At 42.3% G+C, this 9786-nt stretch overlaps 1 long non-coding RNA gene across 1 annotated transcript; it reads left to right on the top strand.

Moving 5' to 3' along the window:
* The first annotated feature begins 7911 nt into the window (after positions 1-7911).
* Positions 7912-9531, top strand: LOC131220494 (uncharacterized). The gene is made up of 2 exons (XR_009158626.1): positions 7912-8260; positions 9294-9531. It is a non-coding gene; the product is annotated as an uncharacterized LOC131220494 (long non-coding RNA).
* The last annotated feature ends 255 nt before the right edge of the window (positions 9532-9786 follow it).

Below are 9786 nucleotides of genomic sequence, written 5' to 3'. Positions count from 1 at the left end.
GACAATCGGAATCGGATTCAACAATCGGAATCGACCTCGACAATCATAATCGACCTCGACAATCGGAATCGGCCTCGGCAATCGGAAGCATCCCTGAGAATCAAAATCGGCCTCGACAATCGACATCGACTATCAACATCGGTAATCGACAATCGAAATTGACCTTGACAATCGAAATTAGCCTCAACAATCAAAATTGGCCTCAATAATTAGCCTCGACAATCGAAATCGGCTTAGGTGGGCCCATGGCCTCACACAAAGGCCTAATATACATCACAATGGGCCTCATACAAGGGCTACATACACATCACTATGGGCCACATCACATGGTCCTAATACACGTCACAGTGGGCCACATCACATGGGACTAATACACGTCACAGTGGGCCGCATCACATGGGCCTAATATGCATCATGATGGGCCGCAACCCATGGGCCTCAAATACAACAAGTGGGCTGCACCAATGGACCTCATATACACAACAAGTGGGCCCTGCTCATGGGCCTCAAATACATAACATGTGGGCCCTACACATGGGTCTCATATGCATTAAATGGGACACGTACTTGGGTCTTAAATACATCAAATGGGCCATGCGTCATGGGCCTAATACACGTCACAATGGGACGCACGATAAGGGCCTAATACACATCATAATGGACCTCATGTACATTAAGTCGGGCCTCATATTCAAGCAGGTGGGCCCCATCATATGGGCCTTAAATATAAGGCAAGTGGGCCCTATCACATGGGCCTCAAATATACATCATGATGGGCCTCATGGATGGGCCGCACCAATGGACCTCAAGTAAGCTTGGACCACATCAAAAATCATTTCAATAGTTGTAGGTGTAATATGTGTATCACTGTACACTATCATTCTATGGGGCACACATGTCATTCAGTATCATCCAAACATTACCCATGCAAATTCGCACCTCCCAAACATTGTTCAACACCGTCCAAGCATTATGGACGGTGTGGATGAAACACATATAACATGGCAGGTTCCTACTGTCTAGATGAACGGCGGAGATAAAATACTTAAATCACAGTGGATCCCGCTGTCCCTGATGGATGGTGGATGGTGTGGATCAAAACCTACATCATGGTGGGCTCCTACTGCTGCTAGACAGCGTGGACAGCGGGATACAAAGCATACAACATGGTGCATCCCACGCAGACCCAAGGACGGACGGTGTGGATATAAAACATACATCGAGGTGGGGTCCACCGCAATGTGGACAGTGTGGAATAACAAATACATCATGGTTGGGCTCCATGCAACACACTATGGTGGGACGATGTGGATACAAAATACATATTTCAAGGTGGATCCCATTCAAAGCCATCTCTTTTTCTTTAAGAAAAATGAATATATAAGGGATTTTAATGAAAAGCCATTCACTTTTGGCCTAATTGTATCGAACCACTTGTTGAGGGTCAAATATTGCATATTAGACCCTAGTTATTACCTGGATTTACGAACATGGTACTGTTTAATGGTCCGATTTAATCGTGTTTGTGATGCAGGGCGTATGTACGAGCCTGGATTAGAAAAGGGTACTAAAAGCATAGATTTAACGCTCTGAAGCACCAAGGTAAGCGAGGGACTCCAGGGGACCAAGATCAACAAATTTGCATGCCAGAGATCCACGAAAATTGAGAAACTGAAGCTCAAACGGGCTTGAAAGTCAGCAAGGATGCAAGATCACAGGGTTTCCACCATTCGTTCAGCTCAAAACTTCATATATGGCCTGAGGACCACAAGTCAACCGTATACATCGAAATTCAACCGTTGGATCCTTATGGAAGTGTCCCAATGGATAGATCAGCCCCTTAAATCCTTAAGTGGGGCCCACCTAATCTTTGGATATGCTTCAATTTTGGTCTCAACCCATTAAATCATAAGAGAAACAAGATGGATGGTGTGGACATATACATCACCATGAGACCCACCTGTACATTGCTTGTGCACAGCGTATATGCTTCAGCCGCGCACTACAACTCAAGAAATCGGTCAGAAGGTGTTGACCGATACTTCTTTAAAAAGAAGTTCAAAATCAGCCAGCGTCTTCCACGCTGACCGTCCGTTTTTCACTAGTGGGCCCCAATTATCATCTGTTTAGATGATCTGAACCGTTAAATTGTCTCAGGAGACGGCCAAGACCAACGTCTAGGTTTCCTTTTGCCACCATGCAAGGTTCTTCACGATCCCAGCCGTTAAACGTAGGATGGACGGCGGAGTAGAAGATCTTGTGTGTCCCACCAATTTCACTCCAAAAAATCACCATTTTCGAACGGTTTTTCGAGGTGAACAAAATGGTCGGACTAGATTTACTGTATTGCACTGATCCTGGGCCCCACCATCTCACCAGCGAGAACAAAGCTGCGTAAGCTCTGTTCTGCGGCTGGATCTGCCGATCCAAGTGGGCCGCCACGGCTGGCCGATGAAAAGATCCAATCCGTCCATCATGAATGCAACCCAAAAACGTCCTAGGGGATGTTATTACTTTTAGAAGAAAGCAAGGAAAATGGGTTTTTTTGTGGACCATTTTCTTAACTGCGTAATAGAGCTTACGCAAGGAGTGCGTAAATCTTCCGCACCGACTTCAGAGGCTGTGCATAAACAGCACCGATTGCATGCTTCTACAGGCAGCCACTGACCTCCATATGCTATAAAAAGAAAGGATGTGAGAGACAGTGAGAAGGAAAATGGGAAGCCGTGAAAGTGGGCAGCCGTGGAGCAGACGGGGAGAGAGATAAATAGACAAGTGTTTTTTTCTTTTTCTTTTTATTTTGTTTGAGGGATCCAGCCCATTCATGTTGGGCTGAACCTCTTAGCTAGGGCTAAGAGGTGAAGCTTGTAGTCTGATGGGAGAGACATAGCTTGTGCCTTTTGTTTAGACTGAATGATGTTGATTTTAGTTCAATTAAAAGGAATACTTTCGATTTTTAATGGTTTGTTGTGGTGAAATTACAATAGATCTGCAATGGCTTTGAGTATTTCTTCCTTCTTTTAATGTTTATGACGTCGGAAGCCTGTTGTTCACCATCGTCTCATGGGCATGGTTAGATGTCGGTACCCTTTCTAACCTTCATAGCATGTTGATTGGTTGGTAATTAGTTTAATTCTGTTGTTTACTTTGTCTCCTGGGCATAGTTTAGTGATGGAATCCATTCTAATTCATATACCTTTCATCTCTTGAAAACCAGATCAAGTAAGTTCAGTTTAATTTTCATGATTTTTGAAGCAAGCATAAGATCTCCTTGATCGCTACAAGTGGATCCTCAGACTCCCTAGTTTCTTATCTCTGAGTTCTCTTAAGTTTTACATTAATCTCTCACTATTATTCATCAATTTATATTTGATTTAGATTTCATCTTAGGCGAGTTCTATCTCTACCTAATTTCAGATAACGTACAGGTATCAGTCCCTGTGGATTCGACCTCGGTCTCACCGAGTTTATTACTACATCAAAACCCTATACTTGGGGAGTGAACATGCGTTGACTCTATTGTAGCAATGAAGATGGCTAAGGGTATTTAATATAACCCATATCTCATGGAACCCACAGACCTTGATGATGCCTACAACCAGCTATATGTAACCTAAAGATGGTCCCCACCTTTGGACGGCTTGGATGAAACGCATAAATCAGAGGTGGGTCCACATGTACGTGGCCCACCATTCGTGACCTGGATGGTCTAGATAAATCACTTGCATCATAGGGGTGTCCCACCATTTAGCAGACTGGACGGTGACGATAACCAATACATCATCAAGGTAAGCTCCACCGTCCATCCAATGGACGTGGATAGCATGGATAAAGAGCATACATCAGGTGGGTCCACACGTGTGGCTCACCTGCTTTACATCAATCTGATATTTGTGTTACCCCAGTCATCTAGGCCTGCTAAATGTCATTCAAACGGATGACCTGGATGAAATTTGTGGGCCTGCTGGGCCGCTGCCCCTATCGGGCTGGATAGTGTGGACACCGTCCACACATCAAGGTAGGACCACACACATCTGGGACAGGCGCCTCATATTAGATCCGGACCTTGCATGTAAGAAAGGACAGCAAGGTGGGCCTTCGCACGTCCAGAAATTGGGACTCCAAAACGTCCCACTTAGCTTGGACAGTTGGATGTGCCGTGCACTTCCTTAATCCTTTATTTATAGACAATTAGAGAGAGAGAGAACCGATGAGAGAGAGAGAGAGAGAGAGAGAGAGAGAGAGAAGAAGAAGAAGAAGAAGAAGAAGAATCCGCAGCTGCAAAGAGGGATTTCGCCACTATAAATCCCTCAAGGAAAAATCCCAATCGTACATGAGCATCACAAGGGTCCCATGCAATGCATGGACCCTACAATCAAAATCTGAGTTGGGGATGCCATCCCCACCATGAAAACATGGGTCTAAATGACCCTTGAAAGGATTAGATCACAAAATACATCATGATGGGGTCCATGGAGAATGGCCCCATCATGGCTAGCACATGCATGAAACATGGGCCAACGACCATATCTAAGGGGTCAAATGGGATCCCTACCATGGATTGGTGGGTCCCACATGTCCCACACATGAAGGAATAAAGGATCTAACAAGAAGGAAGATATCAACACTTGATATAAGCACCCACATTTAGATCTTGGACTCCTTTCACCAATGCAATTTATAGCTCCATGTAATGTATTTCAACAGTCGAGATGAACTTTGGATGGTGGAGATGAGAGGTAGGAAGGTGGTAGGGAGTGGGCCACCCTTGACTCTCCCATGGGAGGCTTGGACGTTGGCTCTCCCTTGGTGCTTGTGATGGAGTGAGAAATGAAAGAGAGGATGGGTTGTTGTAAGGGAGATGGGATGGAGATATTGTTTCTTTTGACTTTTGGTAAGAAGGGAATGGTTAGGTATCGGTGTTGTTGACTTGGTGAAGAGAGAGGTATGGGGGAGTGATGGGTTGTACTTGACTTATGATTGATGGATTAATGTGATGTGTTGTAGAGATTTCCTTGATATTCGCAATGCTTGGCGTTTTCCTCAAACTGAACGCAGGCCCACATCTCTTGGCCTGGGTATAGCCTCGGTGCGTAATACGCGGCGTCGGACCGTGGTAAGGATAAAGAAAAAGTAAAGATGGATGAGGGAGAAATTTTTAAATCAAATGGCCCTAAAAAATGCATGGACCTTGTAGAAATTCATGCAATGCATTCCCAAAAATGGCAGTATAGACCTTCCAATAATCCAACCTCAATGCATGGACCCTATAGAAATTGCCAGTACCTACACACTTCAATAGCTTACTATCCATGCAATGCATTCCCGAAAATGGCATAGCAAAATAAAATTAAAAAAAAAACATTACAGCACTCTCTGCCCATCGAAATAAAAAAATAAAAAATCTAGCCATCCGTCTTATTCATGAATCAAGTGTCCCAAAGTAATGGCTAGGATTGCTAAAATACACGCTTATGGTGGGCGTGGATGAAATACACGCATCATGGTGGGCCCACAGCTTTTCCATTCGCACACAGGATGGACAAAATGGTGGGCCGTGCAATGTGGCGAGATTCTTCTTTAAGGGGGGTAGATTGTAACAATCCCAAACTTTGATAATTAATACATACAAATATGTTTCAAAAGGAAAGTCGCGAATGAGTAGAAATATTAAAACGGATATGCCTGTTAGTAGAAATAATATGAGTGGGGAATTTCGGGGATGAAATTCTCTTTAAGGGGGGTAGATTGTAACACCCTATACTTTTCAGTACTCAGGTGTTACCATGAGGACCTAAATTAGGATCACAAACCAGATTTAGTGATTCTGTAAGCAACTGTAAAATCATTGGACTTTAGGAACATCTATCTAAGTGTATCCAGAATTAGCGTGGGAATGTTGGAGGACAAACATGATCTGATCGACCACCAGATGAGGCCCACCTGAGTTATAGATCTACCTCAAGGTCAGATGGGTGGCCTATCTTAAGTTGATCCATAATAACTCACTCTAAATGTATAGATATATTATAATACAAAATAATTTTATAATTATTTGTAATAATACATATGTTACTTGAATCATTCAAATTATGTATATTATTTAAACTACATATAAAATAAATGGCATACCATCGATGTACATTAACTAATATTTACGTTTTATAACGTTAATTATATGTTATTGTATTATACTATATATCACTTAATATCAATTTTACTATACTAAATGTGCATATATAATCACGAGAATACGTTATAAACATTAATGAATACTTATCTATAACAATCAACGTATTGTGTTAAACAAATATGTAAAGGTATTTTATTATATAATCTAAAACATTTTTACTAATATTTATTATAATGAATATGTAGTGATATTGTATTAATTAGTTATAATACACTTTGAATAATTAATATTTATATATATAAAAGAAAACTATACATGTATACATATATACATAATACTTCAAAGTAAATAAATAATTACTAATATAAAATATAAATGTAATTCAAGTCGTATATGTGCTTAAAATATATGTATTATATTATTTTTACCTAACATACAGTACGTTGAAACTGATAGACGGGTTAGATCTCTTACAGACATCGTAAATCGATGGTGATTGGCACTCATCGGCCATATTTGAGTTGTTGGACGGGGCCCCAAGTTAGGTTGACAAAACTGATGAACGGTGTGGATTGGGCAGGAGCCTCGCTGTGGGCCCCACCGGTGATGCATATGCACCACCTACACGTGCACCTGAGGAGCACCAAGCCATTGGCATGGTCAGACAGGCGCTGACCCATGCCCATTCGAAAAGGGAGGGAATTTCATTCCTTTTGAAATTCCTCCCACCCGTGCCTGACAGACAGACGACGTCCATTTGGGACGATTTGTGGCCCACCACCTTCGGTCCCATGTTTGATCCAAACTGTCCATATTAAAGAGGGCCAAAAACCCTACAATCCATGACCAGTTTCAGTCGTTGGATTGCACACGTGTGCACACAAATCCAGCCACAAATCAGGCCTACAAACACACTATTTTCGAAAATGGGTAACTGTCTCCGCTCCACCTTGGCAATCCGCGTGAGGCCGAATCCGCACTCTTGAGTGCAGAAAACCCTAAAGGGCAAGTAAAGGAATACTGCATTGCTGTTTCCTTGTGGCTATGGGAGAAAACCCACCGCTAGCTCCTCCTTCCGAACCCACCAAAGAAACCTCCCTGAAGCTTTTATCCAAACATTCCCCAAGCTCCCTGGAGCTAAGCCAAACCATCCACAAGTGGTGGAATGGAGAAAAAACTGTACAACCTCAGTCCGCCATTAATGGTCGGCTCATCTTCTCCACCGAGTTGCGCCGACTTAGTCCGAGTCTAAGCCGAGTCCAGGTTCAGACAGGCCCTCTCGAGCGTTGAAATAAGGAGGGAAGAAAAAAAACAGAAAGAAAAGGAAGAAAGAAAGCACGAGAGAGAGGGAGAATGGATTGGCCCACTATCTGGGTGGCCCACAAACAGTGGGGCCCACCATTCATATGTGTTGTATCTTGTCCATCCAACAGGCAGCCCACCTTGAGGAAGGGATTGTATTCATACCGTACAGCCATTTACAGAGATCAGTTTATGGCATTACAACCGGGATGAGACAGATCTAAATTTCATGTGAGTCCCACCCTGATGTGGTGTTGTATCCACTACAGACGTCCATGGGTCCCACGTGTGGCTACCAGGATTCATGTATTCTACATCTCCATCGTCCACTTGATTGGGATGGTGGGATGCCACCATGGCGCATGTGTTTTATAGCCTCACCGTCCATCTAGACGGTGCTGTGTGGGCCAACCATGATGTATTTGCCTTGCAGCCACTTGGTGGTAAACAGGTGGGCCCGTACCCCACAGGCCGGCCCTTTGAAAATAGCGTAGTAGGCTAGCCCCTTTGAAAATGATGTAGTGGGCCAAGAAGAGCCCAATCTGGGGCTCCTAAGCATAGCTACTGGGCCAGAAAATGGCCCAGTCCATGAGTTGATGGGGGGAATGCATGGGTGAGCCAACTTCATTTGAATTTCATGTTAAATCATGTCTAACAATGTTATTATTTACTAAATCTCTATTTAATTGGTAACAGTTCAAATCTCATATGCATAGATCCTCTTTACTTGAACTAACTCAAGTCCAAGACGGTTTAGTGTGGGTGCTGAGTAGGGTTTATGCACATTGGAGTGATTCAAATTGATGTCATCTTGAATTGACCAAGGTGAGGACTCACCCTTTGAGCTTTCCACTTGATTTCATCAATCTAGATATAAATGATGGCACGATTCTCTTAACTGAGTTACTTACTTTACTATTGAACATGCTAACTTGTTGTATAGTTAATTCATGCGTTGGACGATAAACGCTTCTTTTAAATTATAACATGCATGGATGGTTCAATGATAACATGCTCTCCTTTATTGTATATGTATCAATTTATTTATATGCTACCACTTATGCTTGAATGCTGAATTGAATGGAACTTACCTTGGACTCGTGATCCTGCGGTCTACATTTTCCTTACATGGCTTAAATCGCACATTTGCCCTTGTGACTTGGATGGGTCATTGGTGCCCTTTGTGGCTTTTTGGTTTTATTTACACATCCTGTTGTTTCCTAACCATCTTGTGGAGTTCAGTTGTACCATGATTTCTGGGTGGAGCTGAAGTTCGTTTATCGATTTTCTAGCCATCTTGCGGTGTTCACATACGATATGATTTCCGAGTGGTCTAGAGTTTACATGTAGATTTTCTCTTCATCTTGTGGTGTTCAGTCGTACCATGATTTTCGGGTGGAGGTGAAGTTCGCTCATCGATTTTCTAGACATCTTGCAGAGTTCATGTACGACATGATTCCCGGGTGAAGTAGGGGTTTAAAGGGTGATTTTCTATTCGCCCTGCGAATTCCACTTGTAATATGATTTCCGGGTGGATCTGAAGTTCGCTTATCAATTTTCTATACATCTTGCGGAGTTCACGTACAATGTGATTTCAGGTGTAATAAAAAATCGTATGTTTGATTGTTTGGTTATCTGAATATATTTCTCTTATATTACAACTACCATTATATTTTGCTTATGATGAAATTCTATTAAACGGCTTAATTTTTTAGTACATGTGTATGATTATGAAATACCTTGTTTAATGTATGAAATTTCATGACTTGCGATCTATATTGGATTATGAATGATGAGTGCGCAATCTTAGAGGGTACTCCTCACTGCGATAGCCATTGACGCTATCAAACCGTAACAGTTGATGCAGGTATAGGGCGAGCCGATACTGTTCACTAGGTTGCTAGAGCAGATCGAGTAGCTAGGGAGTTAGGCGGGGTCCTTGCAGCCTGCATTAATCTCCACTACTAGTTGATAGACTCAAATTTTTACTTACCTGAACTTTGTTATTTGAGATTGTATAAGTCTTGTATAGGCACTACATTTGGAATTTTGTAATGATCAGAATGTTTTTATTTAATGCATGGTTTATTCTAGCTTCGTTGCTGGTAACTCTGATTAATGACAAATGGTTCAAATTTGCACTGGATTTTATAAGTTAACACTCGGGTTTTTAGGAAACGGGTTATATACTCGAGTCCTGAAATCACGGAGTGTTACGGTTGGTATCAGAGCAAGTCTAGATAAACCAGGCCTTAGGAAAGACGGGACTTATATGACCTCAAATAACCTATAGTTGCATTGAAGAAATTAGAGACTTGAAACTAGGTTGCATTCCCTTAGCATTACGGTAT

This window comes from Magnolia sinica, chromosome 12 (assembly GCF_029962835.1).
Source record: "Magnolia sinica isolate HGM2019 chromosome 12, MsV1, whole genome shotgun sequence".
NCBI lineage: Eukaryota > Viridiplantae > Streptophyta > Magnoliopsida > Magnoliales > Magnoliaceae > Magnolia > Magnolia sinica.
The sequence above is the reverse complement of the archived record's forward strand: the minus strand, read 5'-3'. Positions and strand labels throughout refer to the sequence as shown.